The sequence below is a fragment of the Netta rufina genome (assembly GCF_964035555.1).
Source record: "Netta rufina genome assembly, chromosome: 3".
Lineage (NCBI taxonomy): Eukaryota > Metazoa > Chordata > Aves > Anseriformes > Anatidae > Netta > Netta rufina.
Window position 1 is genome coordinate 74,222,968 of NC_140125.1, and position 18,028 is coordinate 74,240,995.

The 18,028-nt window shown below is 47.7% G+C and overlaps 1 protein-coding gene across 2 annotated transcripts in view; it reads right to left on the reverse strand.

Moving 5' to 3' along the window:
- The window catches only part of FYN (FYN proto-oncogene, Src family tyrosine kinase), a 129,339-nt gene extending 111,719 nt beyond the window's left edge, over positions 1-17,620 (reverse strand). For both annotated transcript variants that reach the window (XM_084285385.1, XM_084285384.1), the window contains exon 1: positions 17,388-17,620. The gene's annotated coding sequence lies outside the window, so the exon portion shown is untranslated. The remainder of the gene's footprint in view (positions 1-17,387) is intronic.
- Between the last annotated feature and the right edge of the window lie 408 nt (positions 17,621-18,028).

Sequence of the window (18,028 nt, forward strand, 5' to 3'; positions counted from 1 at the left end):
AGCCCCTAGGGTCCCAGCCTTCCTCTCCTTACACAGCACAGCTCCTCTAACCCACCCAGGCGCCTCACAAAGCCAACCTGAGGCTCAGACCCTTTCTATTTCACCCGCCCCACTGGAGGGAACGCAGGGGAGAAGCCCTGCCAACACCCACCTCTGTGACAGCACCGAATTTCCACCCTGCGCTCGGTCTGCCTGGTTTTGTGCTCGCACAAAGGCCGGTTTGTCATCTTTGCCACAAGCACTGCGTGCAGCAGCAGAGGAGCACGGTTCACATGTGCTGACTTGCAGCACGGGCGAGCGGCGAGCCCTCTGTTTACCTGGCGCGTTGCGAAGCCGCGCTCCCCAGCTCTCAGCGCCCCGCACCTCACCACAGATTTGCATTCAAGGACCAATTGCACCACCCTGCACGACAGAAATGCAAAAGGTACAAACGGTGGGCACAAACCTACATCTCTCCAGAGCTGCTCCTGGTCACGCTGCCTTCATTCACCTGTTCTCTCCTAGCTTGTGGCTTCGCGGCGATGCAGCTCTTTGGTACGCGAGCACGCAGAGAGGTTTCTGCAAGAGTCCCGTCTCCTTCAGTGCCTAATGACTGGTACTTATTCAGTGTCATCATTTAATACTTTTTTTTTTTTTTAATATATATATAATTTATATACAGACTACTATTCCCAGCCTGCTCTGAACACAAAACAAGTTTACTCATGGGTCCCCGCAGCGCTCAGCACCCGAGTTTTCCCCCACAAAGCGTGCATTTTTTTTCCTTACAGCATCCTAAGACACCAGGAGCATTATTGGCACTTTATGACAGGAACTGACAGAGAGAAGATAAATTCAAAAGTACCCTTTATTTAGGTGCCCAGTCGGAGACAAATGGGGCCTGACTATTCAGTACGCTCAGAGCAATGAGCCCATTGACTTCGTTTGCAGTTGCATGTACTCAACACTCCTCCAGTCACCCCGTAGCCTATTAGCGTGGGTGCACAGGGAAAAATCAGTCACTTTTCATAACTGTGTGCTGAAGCAGATTTTGTCCCCCAGATGCCTGGCAGATCCTCTCCCTTTCCCTCCCACAAACTTCGCCGCCTCCTTCTCGTGGCAGCTCCCAGCTCCTGCAGCGAGTTACGCCGTGGTCCTGCAGAAACCCATCTCCCAGGTTTGGTCGCTGTCTGGAGCAATCTGCTGGTCCAGCGAGGGATGCTGACAAGCCAAAAGCCCACGAGCACACCATACAACCACAGACCATGCACACAGCCTAACGCTGCAAATGCTTCTGCGTCCTTAGCTTCAGGAAAAAAAAAATAATCATGGAAATGTTCTTTGAAACGAGGCTATTTTAAGACTGTTAAAAGCAAACTAACCTTTCCCATCCCCAGAGGAATGTTCATCACATGAGCGCCTGTGATTAATCAGCAGGCTGATGCACAATCTCTCCTGTTTAAGCTCAGGGAAGAAATTGAAAACTTCATGCTGCTTCTGCCTCTGTGCTAGCCAGAAAGGAGGGGTGGCGGTGGTCGTGGGGCACACAATGCTACGTTTATGGACAGATTTCATGGGTTGTTGTTACCAGCAGATGGAAAAAAAGCCCTCAAATCCTCAGCTCAATTACCTCCACAGCCTAAGGAGAAGGAAAAAAAAAAAAAAAAAAGTCCAGTGGGTAAAGGTTTCTCTCAGCCTTTGCTGGTCTCCTTGCCCAAGCAATCCAAATCAGACAAACCAAGACTTCTTCCTCAACCTGCCTGAAGGTCTTTTCCATGCCTTGGCCTACGCAGAAAGGCTAGAGAAATCAGCCAAGTTAATAAAAAAAAAAAAGGGAGAAAATGGGAAGGGTGTATACTCTCAGCCTTGAAAGAAGGAAAAGGGTGTTCCAAGGACGCGGGCTTTGCACAAAGTGGCAGGGTTTTTTTGCTAGCATAAGTAATGCACACAGGGATGTATGGACAAGCTTTTGGGACCGATGGCCTCTCAATCGTCCCATTTCTCCATGTATGCTGAAGTTAGCAAAGATGCTCTGTACGGAGCACTAAGCTGGATATTAGCAGAAGCTGTCCAACCACTGCCATGTAGAAAAGAGAAGAGGTGGGAGATACTCATGTCTTAAGCTGTCTAAGAAGGGGTTAGGCTAAGACAGGTCACCAACAGCCTGAGTTCACCATGCCCTAACTCTGACCATGAAGGCTGCAGTGACTTAAGACCCCTTCCCTGCCCCAAGTTCCTACCACGCACAACTCTGTGCCACCTACCAAGGCTTTTCTTAGAAAAGCAAGATGCAAAAATTCATTTTGCATCCAGCTGCCCTTATTTCAACATGCCTGTGTGCTTTGTGGTTTAGGGCCTTGCCTGAGTCAATGCAGACTTAAATACACGCATGTTATGGCAGTACTGGATACAGACAGCGCGAAAAAGCCAAGCGAGATATTTGGTGGAGATTATGGGCAGCACCCCTCCCACCTAGCACCCACTTGTGCGCTGCTGCTGCAGCCAGAGAGCTCCAGCCACGTGTTTGTAAGCGGGCTGGCAACAGAAGACTATTATTTTCCTCTTTGCCATACCAGTGCTTAGGACAAACAATTTCCCTTGCAGAAGCAGTAGGTTATTAGCACAGACGTATCGGCGATACGAGGAGCAGTGCTCCCCTGAACACTCTGCTCTCCTTCCGAGTGTATCAGGTCTTTCTTGAAAAGCAGCAGAGCTGCTGCAACGACACGTTCCTACCTCTGAAGTAGGAATGATCTGTCCTGGACATGTACTAGCAGCCCACACAAACATACAGCGCCGGGAAGATTACAAAAACAAAGGACTGTGCACAGCTCGCTTTCTTAGACTGGGAAGAAAGGAACAGGTTTTGTCAGACGTGAGCAGCCACAGCTCAGGGTGCCATCGTCTCCTTCGCAGCGAGGGCAGGTTATCTGTGTCCATGCCATCAGTCCCTGCAGCTCGGTCAGCCTGTATGAGCAGAGAAACCAAGTTCCTCACCCCCCCAAAACTGCAGCAACAGTTTTCTTCCGCTGCCTCCATTCCTCCTTCCTTTTCCCTAGAGGCTGTGTTTATCCTGAAGCCCAGTAAAAGCAGAAAAAGCTGGGCTGCTGTTGAAAACCCAGCACAAACACAAAGGGTCAGAAGCCCAAGGCTTGCAGAGGAAAGGGCTGAGTCAAAGCTGCTAGATTAAGAGGCAGAGAGGGGAAACCTCAGCCTAGAGACCGAATGGAAAAGTTTTGCTTTTCCTCTCTCTTACACTAAGCGGTCCCCATAATTGTCACTGAAATCAGGCAGGGAAACCCTGTAAGGGCCCTGGCAGACAACTCCTGGAACGGTAAATGAAAAGTTGCAAACAAACCTTCACTTTTAAGGATGTCAAAAATCCCTGGTCCTAGGAAGAAGGGATAGAAAATTAATTCGACACATTCTGCGTGTCAACCTCATGCATGTAAACTTGGTAAGGCATTATTTCTGGTTGCACACAAGTTGACCAGTTTTCCAGCAGACTTCAGAAGGCACATTCCTCAGACACAGATGCCTTCGATTCCCATTGCTGAAACGCTGCGGCTGGCTGGTAGAGCAAGCTGGTGAGGTTCCTGGGTATGCCTAGAAGGCAAACTGGTTATCAGTTTTTAAAATCCTTTATTTTCGTTCTTCTTTTTTTATTTTACCACTGCTAGTTGAAGTGGCTTGTGGTTTTGTTTGTTTCTACTACCAAAAAAAAAAAAAAAAAAAAGATAAACCTTCATCTGCTCATGAAAGACCTGATAAATAGATCTAATGACAATGGATCTGCCTTTAAAACTTATATATATTTAGAAATAAAGGTCACTGAATTTAAAAACCAAGCTGCAAGCTGTGGGCCAATGAAGCTTTGCTTCCTACAGCTGCGTCCCTTCCCTGCCCTCCCTTCTTGGCCCTGGGATCCCTCGGCCTTCCCTTTCATCTACTCTTTCCTTCCACATCTCCTGACACCCTAAAGAGATGAGAAAACAGCTACGGCTGGTCAAGCAAAACCTACATGCTGATTTGGTTTGGCAGCCATCGGCGGTCTGACAGCCCAATGCACCGAGTCTGACCGTCCCTTGAGGAGGGATAAGAGCAGAGCCCATGAAGACAACTCACAGCCAGCCCCAAATCTGCTCCGAGGGACCAAAAGAAAGCCATAGAAGTGGCACAAAAACTGAAAGGACTCGTCATGGAGACCTGGAGAACTTACTCTACTTCATACTCTTAGGCTTAGTTTGATAAAAATTCTTCCTAAAGAAAGCAAAGTTGTACAAACGGAAAAAGTGAAATGGCATTAAAAAGCCCAAGCAACAACAACAACAGCAAAACCCTAACCCACAGGTGCCGACGAGGCACTTAACATTCATTTGGGGAATTCTGGCAACTCCACATAAATGAGCTCTAAGAGGAATACCAAAATTAGTTCAGCAGTTTCTCGCCAAACATAAAGAAAAAATAAAGCTGAAAAATAAAAATATCAAGAACTACTGGCAAGAAGGCTTACGCTGCTTTATCAGCACTCAGCCACTGCTAACGAGTAAAGACCATCAGTGAGATCTCTTTCTTCTTGAGTCAAAAAAGGGAGTCAGATTCCTTCTTAAAGATGTTTCTCCCACAAAAGAAAACCACAACAAAGAGAAAAAACTGTCAAAAACAAGTTATCTACATACACAGGCCATTGCATAAACTACTACCTCTGGTGCAAGCATGTGACACATATGCAGATGCTCCAGCAACGCTAATTTGCAAAGTGAGGTTTTAGAGATTACTTTTTAGCAACCTCCATCCCTGTTTTTTTTTTTTTTTCCTTTAAACACACTGTATCCCCTGCTTTGGGTCTTTAGCAGATGTGATAATTGGTTTCCAGGTGCTAGGAAGCAATTCCTGACAAGGCTGACACTTGGAAACCTCGACAAGAAACGAATCAGAGGAAACAAGGAGGCAACTCGGAACGGCAGCCAAAACGTGATGTGCTTGGGGGCAAAAGCTAAGAAACCTCACTGCAAGCAGTAAACCACCACAAGTTTGTCAGAGAATAAAGTCATGAGATGATGGGAAATCTGACTCATATCTATAGTATTAGTATATTTATAGTATTAGAGGAACGTTTCTGGCTTTTTTGTTCGTGCACAGATTGCATGCGGACAGTGGGTGTACTTGACCAGCCCAAGGCCAGCTCTTCTGGGAGCCGTACGCATCCTGAGGAAGGTATGGGGTATTTTGGCAGGGAGGTGGGGTGGTGAGCTTGTCTGCTTAGGGCAACGCTGACATTGCTCTAACAAGCGCAAACGGAGGAGAGAAAGCTTTTTTAAACTACTTATTTCTTCTAAACACATGTTGGGATGGCTTCAAGTGCCTCATCCTGAGCAACACCCTGATCTCGCCATTCCTTTTATAGAGACCTTTGCTATGTTTCTTCTTTATTTTTTCTCCAGAGAGATTAAACACAATATACAAAGAAGTCAGTGTGTTGTTTGGAAACACCTGCCAACATTAACAGAAGAAAAAAACAGAATATTTTAAGGATCAACCTCTATTCCACCAGTCTACGCACCAGCAATTTCCTAATAGCAAGAGTTAGCCCCAGCTCAACACTAACAACTCCAGACAGCCGAGTGAAAATGTATGTATCAGGCACATATGAAAAATACCTGAGTCACGCTGGTGGAACTCAACTCCAGCCTAATTTGAATATCTTAGATTTAATTAGAAGGTGTTAACGAGAGCACAAACACACGTATTCTGTAGGAAGCAGCAGCATTTGAGATGCTCAGTGGCAGCCACCCCCAGCCTGGATGTGAGCACAGCCTCCTGTCCAGTGCTGTTGGTTGTACCATTGGGAAGCTCCCAGCTCCAGCCTGTTCTTCCTCCTCTCCAAAATCACCAAAATATTTAAATGCTTGGGGTTGGCAACACTTGGTTCCAGTCCCGTCACCACCCAGATTTTACTCAAATGAGTGTTCAGGGATGGGATGCGGGAGACTGTAGGCGCTGGCGTTATCTGGAGTGGGTATTAACCTCCTGTGCTCGGTGCTGGTGCCTTATCTCCCAGGGTTTCTACCAAGAGAATGTATTTTATACTCATCAGAGAAGGACATCTTTCGCAACTTCTCTAGTTTGCTAACAATAACCTAAATTGTTTTGCATAACCCGCTTAAACAAATATTAACTACAAGCTGATATGCATCCCCCTCATCTTCCCACTGAAACTATTTTACTCAAGCTGCCGCTGAACACCAGAAAGCTCGTGAGCTTCTCAGGCGAATTCAGTCAAATCTGGAACAAAAATCTGAAACACTTTAAACTCTCAGCATCTTCCCCCACGGGAGCTTGCATATGGCACAAAGCCGCCCTAATTTCTGGCTCAAGGAAAGCAAATAAATAGAAGAGGCTTTTCTGTTCTTGAAGGAGCACGCACCCTCCTGAGACAGCCGACCACACCTGAGCAGCCACAAAGATGTTCTCCAGCACTGCTCACGGGCTCTGAGGAAGACACAGGTTTCTGAAGGGTCCAGGAGGGGCCATTTATTACAGCCTACAGGCAAAACTCCCCATTTCACCACAGAATACAAGGATCTGGTCAGTAATAAGCCTCAGCTTGGCATATAGCTACCTCATGCTGTTCTTCTGCTGCACAACAATGCCTGGATAACCCGAACAAGCTACGGTATGTAAGGCTCATTGCCATACTAAAAGGGGCTTCTTAGTCACCTCTGAGTCCTATTCAACGTAACCTACAGTGACAACTGTACGGAGTAAAAATATACAACTAATTCTCTGGGGTAGGGCAAAAAATAATCCACTTTTTATTTTTTAATCGCCGTGAATATAAGCAGTTCTGCGGCATTGTGATCGGAGTATTCGAGGCATCTATTAGTTTGAGGATAAACAGCTCGGTGGCGTGATCCGAGGGTAATGAAAGGGAGGTAAGCGACAGAGAAGGCTGAGGTAAACAGGCATGAGGGCAGGATCGCTGCAAGCAGGGCTATGGGAAAAATGTGCAAAAAAGAGACAGAATCACTGAATGGTTTGGGTTGGAAGACCATAGTTTGGGTTTGAGACCACCTAATTCCACCCCCCTGCCATGGCAGGGACACCTCCCACCAGCCCAGGCTGCCCAAGGCCCCATCCAGCCTGGTCTTGAGCACCTCCAGGGATGGGGCATCCACAGCTTCTCTGGGCAGCCTGTGCCAGGGACTCACCACCCTCTGAGTGAAGAATTTCCTCCTAACATCTCTTCTAATCCTATCCTCTTTCAGTTTTAAGCCATCTCCCCTTGTCATATCACCACACTCCCTGACAAAGAGTCCCTCCCCAGCTTCCCTGTAGGCCCCCTTTAGGTACTGGCAGGCCACTACAAGGCCTCCTTGGAGCCTTCTCTTCCCAGGCTGAACAACACCAAATCTCTCAGCCTGTCCTCATAGTAGAGGTGCTCCAGCTTCTTGATCATCCCTGTGGCCCTCCTCTAGGCTTGCTCCAACAGGCCTATTTCTCTCTTGTGCTGGAGGCCTGACTGCCACAGCCAGTGCCATGGAGGTAGTAAGAATATTTAAAAAAAAAAAAAAAAAAAAGTAAACACAGTGGCAGCAACAGCCAAAATAGAAAGAGAGGCTTCCACAGCTTTTAGGGAGCCAGAATTTCCTGAACTAAGAGCTTGCATTACATTAAAGCATGCGTATGCACACCACAGCAAGACAACTTCAGAGCCAAGTGCTGCGAGCCACACACACCTCAAAGCAACAGCAAGTGCAGGACAAATCCCACACACACGGGTTTGGTGGTGGTTGTGGGTTTCTCTGTTATTCCGACTGCTTTGCCTTTTTTTTTCCCTCCCTCCAAGCAAACATACATGCAAGTACTTAAACAGTTCATCATAACATTTTCATTTTGTGTGTGTTTAAAAACATACATTAAAAAAAAAATCAAACAGAGATGATGAAACATTTAAAAAGCACAGACTCTAGCTAGTCACAGGTACTTCAGGCACCAATAACAATGCAGCACACAATGCCTAGGTCTCAGAAACCCAGTGGGTAAGAAACCCCTTCTGGATTTACTACAGCTATAAGCAGGTGTTGTTGGGCCCCAGCTCCCACGAGGCTCATCTGGGTGGCACATCTGTTACTTCAGTCCTCATATTTGTTAGCAAACATTCAAGAAGGTAACTTGTCTCGTAGCTAAGGCGCTGCGAGGAAAAACAGACACACTGCGTAAATTCAGTTTGTTGTGTGGTGTTTACTATGCATTTTCCTCACCGTTTTACTAAAATAATCAAGGCAATAACATCTCATTGCTGCAGGTTATACTGCTGCATGCAGCGTGAAGAACTCACTACAGGGCAATGGAAAATGTTACAGGTCTGTGTACGTAAACACTGGCTGGGTTATCTGCTTCGTTTCATTCGAGCAAGGCCCTGTCTCAGTTCCAGCTCTGAGGTGACAAGAAGCCTACAAGCACTCCGCTGATACAGCTCCTCAGCAAGGGAAAGGAGGCAGCAGCTGAAGATCTGGCTCAAAATAAGCCTCTTAATTAGGTGGCAGGTGGAAGGAGGTAATTATTCCCCCTGTGCAGTGCCTGTGAGACCACATCTGGAGCGCTCGGTCTGGGTTGGGGAACACTGGGAAGAGAAAGCTGGATGCACTCAAGCAGGTCCACACTCAAGCAGGTCCAGTGGATGGCCAGCAGGATACTGGAGCACTTGGTGGGTGAGGACAGCTGGGGGGAGCTGGGTTTGCACGGTCTGAGACAGAGCAGGCTGAGAGATGGAGGCAGCATCTCTGTCCAAACGCCCAGCAGGCGGTGGAGGAGAAGCTGAGGCTGGATTCTTCTTAGAGGCACACATGAAGTGACAAGGAACAACAGAGTTGAGTGGCACCGGGGGAAATTCCTGCTGGAGAGTAAGGAAAGATGTTCACAATGAGAGGGATTGTGCCCTTGAATGTGCTGCCCAGAGAGGCCGTGTAACCTCCGCCCCTGGAGATGCTCAGAAGGATGAGGCACCAACCCCTCCGTCAGAGCCAGCCTTGAGGCCAGCCCTGTTCTGTGAAGGGAGATGTTTTCCAGAGGTTCCCAAAGCCTCAACTCTTCAGTGATTAAATTTTAAACGGAAGAATAACACTTCTCAGAGGAGCTGGAAGGACTATTAAGAAGTAGTTTAATAGAAGAACTATTAAAAAGTAATTTTAGCAGACAAGTCTGTTAGCTCTAGAGAGCTCAGTCACAAAGAAGCTGTTACAATATGATTGCAGGAAGAAAAAACAAGAACAAAAAACAACTGCAGGTGATAGTTCCCTTAAAATGGAACAACACTTTGGGTGTTTTTATTTTTATTTTTATTTTTTCTTCCCTAGGTTCAAAGCATGATATCGGAGTCCAAAGCTACACACTTGTCATGATAGGCAGCTGAGCAAGTTCCCATACCAACAATCACAAAGCAAATCTACACAGTGCGGTTTCACTGTCATTTTCAAGATATTTTCTCAGAAATTATGCTCGAGTGACAACATACCGCTGATTATGGAAGAAACTCATGTTGCAGTTTGGGGTGACCACCTTATTGCCAAATACAGACCTTATTTTGTTTGTACAGTTGTTTATACCTGCATTATCTTTTATATATAATTATTATTATATAAACCAGTTGTTTATACCTGCATTATCTCGAGATCTGTGATATTTCTCTGTAGGAAGAGGGTGTTAACAATAGTCTGGTTACACCAAGATATCCATAGAAATGTATTAACACTTCAAAACTAAATCTGAGACAAGCAATCCTAAGCCAGTTTACTTTCAAACACCTTGACTCATCAAGAGAAGGACTCTTATACCACTCTGCCACTTTCGTGGCAGTATGATTTGAATGGCTAGTCCATCCTTAAAAAAAGAAAAAAAAGAAAAGACTGAAAATAACCTGTGGGTAGCTGTTAGAGATGGAGCTTCCCAGGAATATAATCACTCTTCTTCAGTGGGGCAGATAACTTATTAAAAAAAAAAAAAAAAAAAAGGGAGTTTCTCCACAGTTTAGCACTATTTTTTTAAAACAAACTAGTGTGAATAGTCTTTGGTGCTGTGAAAATGAACATTTATTTAGTTAATCCACTCTTTCAGGTCACTTCTCTCATGCCTCTTCTTTTCTGTGTCAAAACCAAGCCAAGTGCAGCCTCTCCAGCACCAGACCATGCTGTGTAGGTGCACTCACAGTACCTAGCACCCAGTCTCTGGGGCCCTGGACATGGTGCAGGCACATCAGTGTGGTTCTGCTCCTGGACTGCTGGGGATACCCTGATTCTCACCCACAAGCTCCTCTGTTCACAACTGCAGCAATGTGGATGTGCATCCAACCCTGCCCTGGGAAGTACAAAGAAAGCAGTGCTTTTTTTTTGATCTAGCCTTCACATCCAGCTCCAGATTATTCTCAGCACGTCCTGCTGTGCCACGCTAGCTCTAGCAGACAGCAACTGGTCTTACTAAGACACAAGCTTACAAGGCAAACAGTGAGAGTTGACTACAAAAGCAAAATTTCACCAGCTTGTTCAACATCTACAGCCATACAGTCAGCTTCATAAAGCAGAACTAATTATTTAGCATGGGAGAGAAAAACAAAACAAAAAAGCAGCCAACCAGCCTAACCTTTCAACAGTTCAAATCAATGCTTGCTAAAAACATAGCAAGAGCAAAGACAAGGTCACCTCACCCTTGAAGTCACTGAATCACACTGATGCTAAAGGAAGCCCATAACTTAAAAAAAAAAAAAAAAAAAGCCTGTAGAAGGAAAATGGTTTTTAACCTCTCAGAAGAGTGGCAGCAAATCGCTCTGAATGTCGAGTCATCCGGCAGTGCAAAGCCATCGATGCTCTTGCTGTTCTGCCTGCAATGACTGGGCAGGAGGAAGAGGCACACAGCCTCCTTATGCACTGTGTCCCCAGCCGTATTTGTTCATTTTTGGCAGCCCCACTTCAACATTGGGACAACAAGTTCTGCAGTTTTGAAGCGTGGCAGTAATGCTGCCCTAAGCAAGAAAGACAGTCAGTGCCTGTCTCCTACCTCCGCCAATGCACACGAGGTAATTTGTGACCTTCGGATTTAAAAGACATTTCCTCCACAGTGCTACATCATTCGGTGGCTCTCCTCTCAGCCAAACCTTTGGGTTCATTACATTTCCTACAGAAGGAAAACTCCAAGAGCGGTGCTCAAAATAAATTAGAGCCAACACTACACACATTTTTGAGAGCACACTCTTACACTGAGAGTTATATCTGATTCTTCAGTTAGCCATCTGTTGTACACCAACCTTCTGTGAATTACAAGGAAAATCCAAAATCCAGTTGCTATTCCTCCTCACCAGTCCAACGTATCAGGTCTTGTGAATATAAGGTCACTGACCATTCACAGACACCTGGAAAACTTGATATTTGCGATTAAAGGGCTGCATATTCAGCTGGATGCTTTACATGATAGTTATGAAAGGCATCAGAGTGGGCTATTAAAAGGATTATTTAAATAGTTTTATTCCTTCCTTAGGAGTGACACCAGCAAAACATTATCAGTGTATTTGAAAATGGGATCTGGGACCTTTCTTACAGGAATCACCAATTCAAATGCTGCTTGGGGTGACAACAACCAGAAATGCCATCTATTGCTACTTATATCCAAACTCCAGAAAGAAGTTTAGGAATTCTCATTTACTTTCCAGGAAGGCAGAGAGGCATTTTTGCTGGTCTTCAGAGAACAATCTTACTGAACATGAGGTGGGGAGGTGGCTCCCTCTGAAATCTTGTTAGTGACTGCTGTTAACCACTTGTGCAAGGGCACAGTAAATGCGACTGGGAAACAGCGTCCCAAGCAACTTCAAGCTCTTAACTTGTTTCCTGAAGGAGAAAATAAGTGATCAATAGGGAAAGCAAAGGACATTGCAAGAAAGTGGGAGAGGGTAGAAAGAAAAAAAAAGCTTGCAGTGACCAAATACTGCTCCTGTCATCTTCTCCCAGATGCCAACACATGGTTATTAGCTCCAAGAGCACAGGATTCAGACCTGCCTCTTTCCAAACACTCAGCATACAGCAACAGCGTGCACAAGGATCTGTCCACAGGGAGGTCTATAAACATGCAAGAGGTCATTAACCTCACCATAAAAAAAGAAACCAACAGAACACCATTAGCCTCACCACTAAAAACAAACACAGGCCTCTCATACAGTTTAAGGCACAAAACAGTCCAAGATCCAACTCCGAAAAATACAGGGTTTCATTCCAAGTCACAGCGCTGCATTTTTCCTGGAAAAATGCATCGTTGCTTCCTAGCAAGAGGCTGCCCACAAAGAAAAACCCAATCTGAGCAACAAACAAATACTCTGTCCTTCAGTGGGGTGAGAGCTGCTTTCTCCTACCCCTGCTCTCCTCCCCTGGGGGAACAGCACCTGGCTATGGGATGCAACCAGCTCCACCCTGCAATCGTCTGGTCAGGAGTAAGAGATGACCAGGTATGGAATGAAGTTGTCCCAGGAGGAGAAAAATACTTCTGTGTGGAACTGATACAAACCCAGGAGTTAAAAAGTAGCAGACAAGTGCTGCTGTATGTTTCAGGGGAAGGCCACAGCCAAGCCAGCCCTGACAGCAGCAGGATGTTGGTTGATACAGATAGCTACTGTCCTTTTTAGCAGGGTGGTGAAGTTTTGTGCAGGCTAAAAAGAGCTAGAGGCAGCCTGTGAGTGCTGGTACTGTGTGTCTCAGTGACAGCCCGAAGCTTCTGGCTGGGGGAGCTTTCAGGCTGGATAGCAGCAGGGCTTCCAAGTTATTCTGAGTGAGAGCATCTCCTCCTTCAATTATAACTCCCAGGGCAGTTTTGCAGTTTAAAGACCAGGCACAAAATGGAAGAAAAACCAACATATTTGTAAAAATATATATATAACTCAATACTCAACTGTACACCAACATCAGGAGCCACGATAGGAACTGTGTGATGGCCCGAAGTCACGCCAGGAAAACCTTCCTAACTGCTACAGCTGCAAGTCAGAGATGCAAGTTGCACAAGGCGTTCTTCCCCACACGGGCTGCTCTGTGATAAGGGGGTTGCAAGGTCTTTATGAGCACAATGAGTGTGCTTCAAATGAATGACGAAATCTATTTGTTTTAAAAAAAAGTGAACTAGTAAAAAAAATCACAAAGTTTAAAGAAGAACAATGCTAGGAACAGCCAGAGACACTCATTAGAGAGCTCTTGTAAAACAGAGAAGTTCTTTAAAAAAAAATCTGAATGGATATTTAATATTATTTTTCACTATCATATCCTGTTTAACTTTTCTGTATAGCTTCATCTACCAAAGCGATGCCTGACAAGGTACGAATTAATTGGCAATAATGCTTTCATCCTGAAGTACACCAAAGCTTAAGGATTATTTCGGTCAAATCTGTTAAAGAGGGAAAACTGGAACCGAGAGGAAAAGGCCAATGGCAAACAGAGGAAGTATTTCAACCAAGCCTAGCCAACCATTTGAGGTTTCCTCCCTCCTCCTCCCCAAATCGTTAAAACAAAAGTTATCTGTGAGTTTAAGTGGTGTGAAACACTTGCCACCCACCCTCTTTGATCCCACCAAGTCATTGACACATCACAGCTGCCTTGTATAGCCCCTTGTATGTCTCAACATGAAGAGCACCAACTAACTTGCACTAAGAATTTAGGCCACCGGCTTAATCAAGTCGGATTTACGACTTAGAGATGCTCTGGAAAATTATAGCATAGAAAAACAAACAGCCTCCAGAGGTGCAAGGCTTCCTTGAACTGGCAGAAGCTCATCTGGAAAACCTGGGGTAACCTCTCCCCGTCTAACATTGCCACAAGCACATCAGTAGAGCCATTTTGGGAAGGGCAACAAAGTAAGATTGACTTTCTGTGACGAGCTGACTGCACTCAAGCCATCTAATGCCCATCAGCTGATAGTGGAAGGCTAGCTTTTGGATGGCTTTTTCAGGTGAAAAATATTCACTCAGGTGCATGGTGAACTAGTCAGGAAAAATCTGACAGTCATTCCCTGCAAGACTACTCAGTTCTAGCCACATCTAGTCATTTTGCTAATTTTATGTAATTTTATGTTTTATTTAATTGGAATCTTCAATAAAAAGTCATAGTGTCAACGGTTTTATTTTACTCCAAACAGTTGCACGTATTTTGAGCTGTAATCCTTTATTTCAGAAGGAGTTACAGCTCAAAGCAGTCAGAGGCATGATATGAGGTGGCATGTTTTGGTTGACTTGAATTAATCTCATTTTTTCATTTCCTTCAGTGGAAGTGTTGATATCGTCGGGCTTTGTCCCAGTTCCAAGTGAAGGAAAGTTCTGAAAGCTCTTTACAAAATGTCACTGTTTTCCTGCAGCCGATTGTAAGGAGAACAACGGGGCACTTCTCCTTGGCTGCGAATTTCCGTGAGGTCAAGCTGGTCTCTGGTTTCACAGCTCAAGGACATCTCCCACAGTAGCTTTTACCACTCTCTTTACCACCAGCAGCCTGCTTACCTGCCTGAAATCAAACCGGCCCTTAAGGAGCGATGCTGAGCTCTCAGGCTCCACGCTCTGATCCTCCAGGAGCGGGGTACACGGCTCAGAGGCAGCACAACCTGCACCTCTCATCCTGACAACTCTCGGTCTAGGAGGAAGTCAGGCACTAAGGGCAAAACCTGCGAGGGGATGCAAATGCTCAAAATCCTCCTCCTACATCCGCACGTTTGCCACCTATTGACATTTCAAGTGGTTTTTCGTTGCCGGTGGCTTTTCAGCCATCTTATCAAAAGCAGACTGGGGATTTTAAATTTTAAGGGCAAGCTGCTGCTGTGCAAAGCGAGATAACCCAGCAGGCAGATGCAGCACTGAAGCTTCCCCTCTCCCTGAGGTGTTTTGGTTGGGGTGGCCCAGCCAGCATCTCCCTCGGCACCCCGGTGACTCGGAGGTGCTTGCATGATGTCCAACAGCACGTAGCGAGCATCCACATCCCACGCTCAGGGATGCCAAAATCCACGGGGCTTGCAAACACCCTTGCAGCAAGGCCTCATCTCATGATGCTCCGCACTGAAGCACACGAATCCTCTTGTGGCTTTCACTCAAAGCAAATCGCTGACTCGCACTACACAGATCTGCAGGCCTTTTGTCACCAAAGGAGTCCTTAATTGCTAGATTTCAATGAGACTGCTCGGGTGAATTAGATTTGTCTGGTTCAAGTCCTGTTTGGGGAGTAATGGGCCGAAATTACTTGTGAAGACACTTGTGTGGGAGCTGCAGGGGTGGGAAAGGGTAAAGAGTTATTAATTTTCTTCCTCTTGAAGGTCACTTTGCCAACACACGCTGTCAGAGCGGACCTGCCCATAAAGCAAATTACAAAGCGCTGGCCATGACAGAAACAAATTCCATTATTAGCCATTCAAATATCACCCAGGCCGACTTGGGCAGAACTGTACCAAACAAGTTTGGATCGAATATTAATGCCTACTGGAGAGAGCGCGAGGAAGGGAAAACACAAGCACGCAACACATTCCCTCCCTGCAGTTAAAGCCCTCTGACGCGGGAAGGCAGCGCCGGGAAGATTACTGGCTAAGTATCACTAATGAGGCATAAGATAGCAAACAACTCCACGTCTTCGTTACCATAACCAAATGCGTGATGCCACAGATGGATCACATCACAACGCGACATCCCCACAGAGGCACCGGACAGCTCTCATGTGTCTCACCACAGCTGTATTGCCCCATGAACGTGCCACAGACCACACCACGGCCAGATTAGCATATTCAGTCTAATTCCCAAGTCCTTCCCATGTCCAACTCCACCCATGCGTTTTGGATAACACTACTCAGGCGTTTCACGCAGAGTTATTTTTGACATACCATAGATTTCACAACAACTCCTCAGCAATGCTTTGGCTTTCTTACTCAAACGAAACAGAAGTTTGTCAATGGGTCCTGACTTTCAGAGACTCCTAGAATGAAAGGGGTTGATAAGCAACCACCTTCCTCTCTTCTGTCTTACGCTGATGGCCACATCCACACGCCAAAGTTGTTTACCATTCACTGAAGACGTGTATTTAAGCAACATCAAAACAACTCCCAGAGAAGCCAGTTCAGGGCTTTATACTTCACTGACATTTCATGCCACTACACCTTCCCCCAGCAGGTAATGTGGAATTTCTGAAACAATGTGCCCGAAGCATAAACCACAAAACACCAAAGCCAGCAGCCTGCCATTAGACAACCTCGCAGGGGAAGTTCTTATTTTTGCCAAAGATGAACCTTTCAGATGAGGCACTAATTTATTGGAGGTGGAAAAGAAGCAGGCTTGCAGGCAAACCCGTGAGTCACCTGAAACTTCCAACAAAGTAAGAGAAATCCGTCACCTACTACCAATGAAATACGAATTTTGAAGGAATGAATTGACATTGCTTTCTCTTCTTCATCAAATCACAGCTTTGTGAGGAAAAGGGAGTCAAGAAGGAACCCATTGTTCCCTTCGAATTCCCTTTTAATTTTTTTTTTTTGATTAAGAAGTTTGAGAAGTCGTGGACCTACTGACATCCACCGCGTGCTACCAGCTTGCTGAGCACGTACACCAACACGCTGCCTGCCTCCCGCCTCGCTGGGGCACGGTATCAATCTGCCTCTTTAGAGATACGAAGCGAGCACTCAACTTGAGAAACGAACAAAGAGTGGCTTCTCTCCCTCCCCGAGCTTCCCACTGGGCCCAGCTGTGGCTGAAATGGATACAACCGAATAGTTGGAGGCGCTTCCTTCCCTTCCCACTCTGATATTCTTCCTGGGGCTTCCTTTGTTCGCTCGCAGAACTTTGTTTGAAGCCTGCTGCAGTGTTCCCACTGCCTTGCGGTGCGATGAGCCCACGGGCTCAGGGGAGCCGCAGGGGTCCCGCGGGTGGGACTCACATCCTCTGCATTTCGAGCTGGTGGCATCCCTCCTGCTCACCGCTCCTCTTTGGGGAGACCAGACGAGTCAACCTGAATGAAAAGGGCTTCCACCAACACACGGGTTTGTCACCTACAATCGTCCTGGGCTTCGGCCACAGACACTGGGGGGACAAAACCCCCCGAGCCCGCGATGCGCCTGTGCGGAGGGGCTGCTGGCTGCCAGCCGCGGGGAGGCTGGACGGCAGGATGTGGGAGTCACGGAGCTCGCACACAGCGAGGAAAAGCGACAAGGTCCCCGAGGCGTCCCCAGCGCCCTCCTCCCGGCCCCGCAGCCTTTTATTTCGTGCTGGGGGGGGGGGGGGGGGGGGGATCGAAGCGGCGATGCCGGGGGCTGCGGGCAGGGGTCCCCCCGCGGCTGGGCGCACAAAGGAAGCCCCGCGCCGCAGCATCACCCCCACCTCCTCCTCCTCCTCCTCCTCCTCCTCCTCCTCCTCCCTCTCTTACCTGCGGCGGCTCCGCTCCCATCCTCCTCGCCCCGCTCCCCGCTGCCCCCTGTCCGCGGGCGGTGGCGGCGGCTCCCGCTAACGCTGCGCAGAGCCGTGCACAGCCGGGCGGAGCCCACCGAGCACCGGGACGGGGCTCTCGGGGCTGGGCGGGGGGGGTGGGAGCCGCGCTGTCCCCGCTCCGCTCCGCTGTCGGTGCCGGTGTCGGTGCCGCTGCCGCTGCCGGCTCCGCCCGGGCGCTCCCCTCCCGCCGGGGCTGCTGACAGATGGCGCAGCCGCCCCGCCGCCTCCCCCGCCCGCCGCGCCCCGCCGCGGGGGCGGAGCGAGAGTGGCAGCGCCGCCGGCCTATGGGAGAGCGCGGCCCGCGGCTGCCGCTGCTCCCATTGGGCGAAAGGGAGGGGAGGGCGGGGAGAGCGAGGCCGCGCCTCAGCGCCCGCTGGGTGTGGGAGGGGGGGCGCCGCGCAGCGCCGCCATCTCCGCACCGGCTGGTGGGGGTCGGGGGGGATGCCCGGGGATGGAGGGGCTGAGGGATGCAGCCTGCCCTGGTGGGGAGAGCAGCCTCAGGGAGGCTGGGTTTAGTCACAGAATCACCTAAGTTGGAGGAGACCTCCACGATCACCCTGTCCAACCCCTAACCAGCCC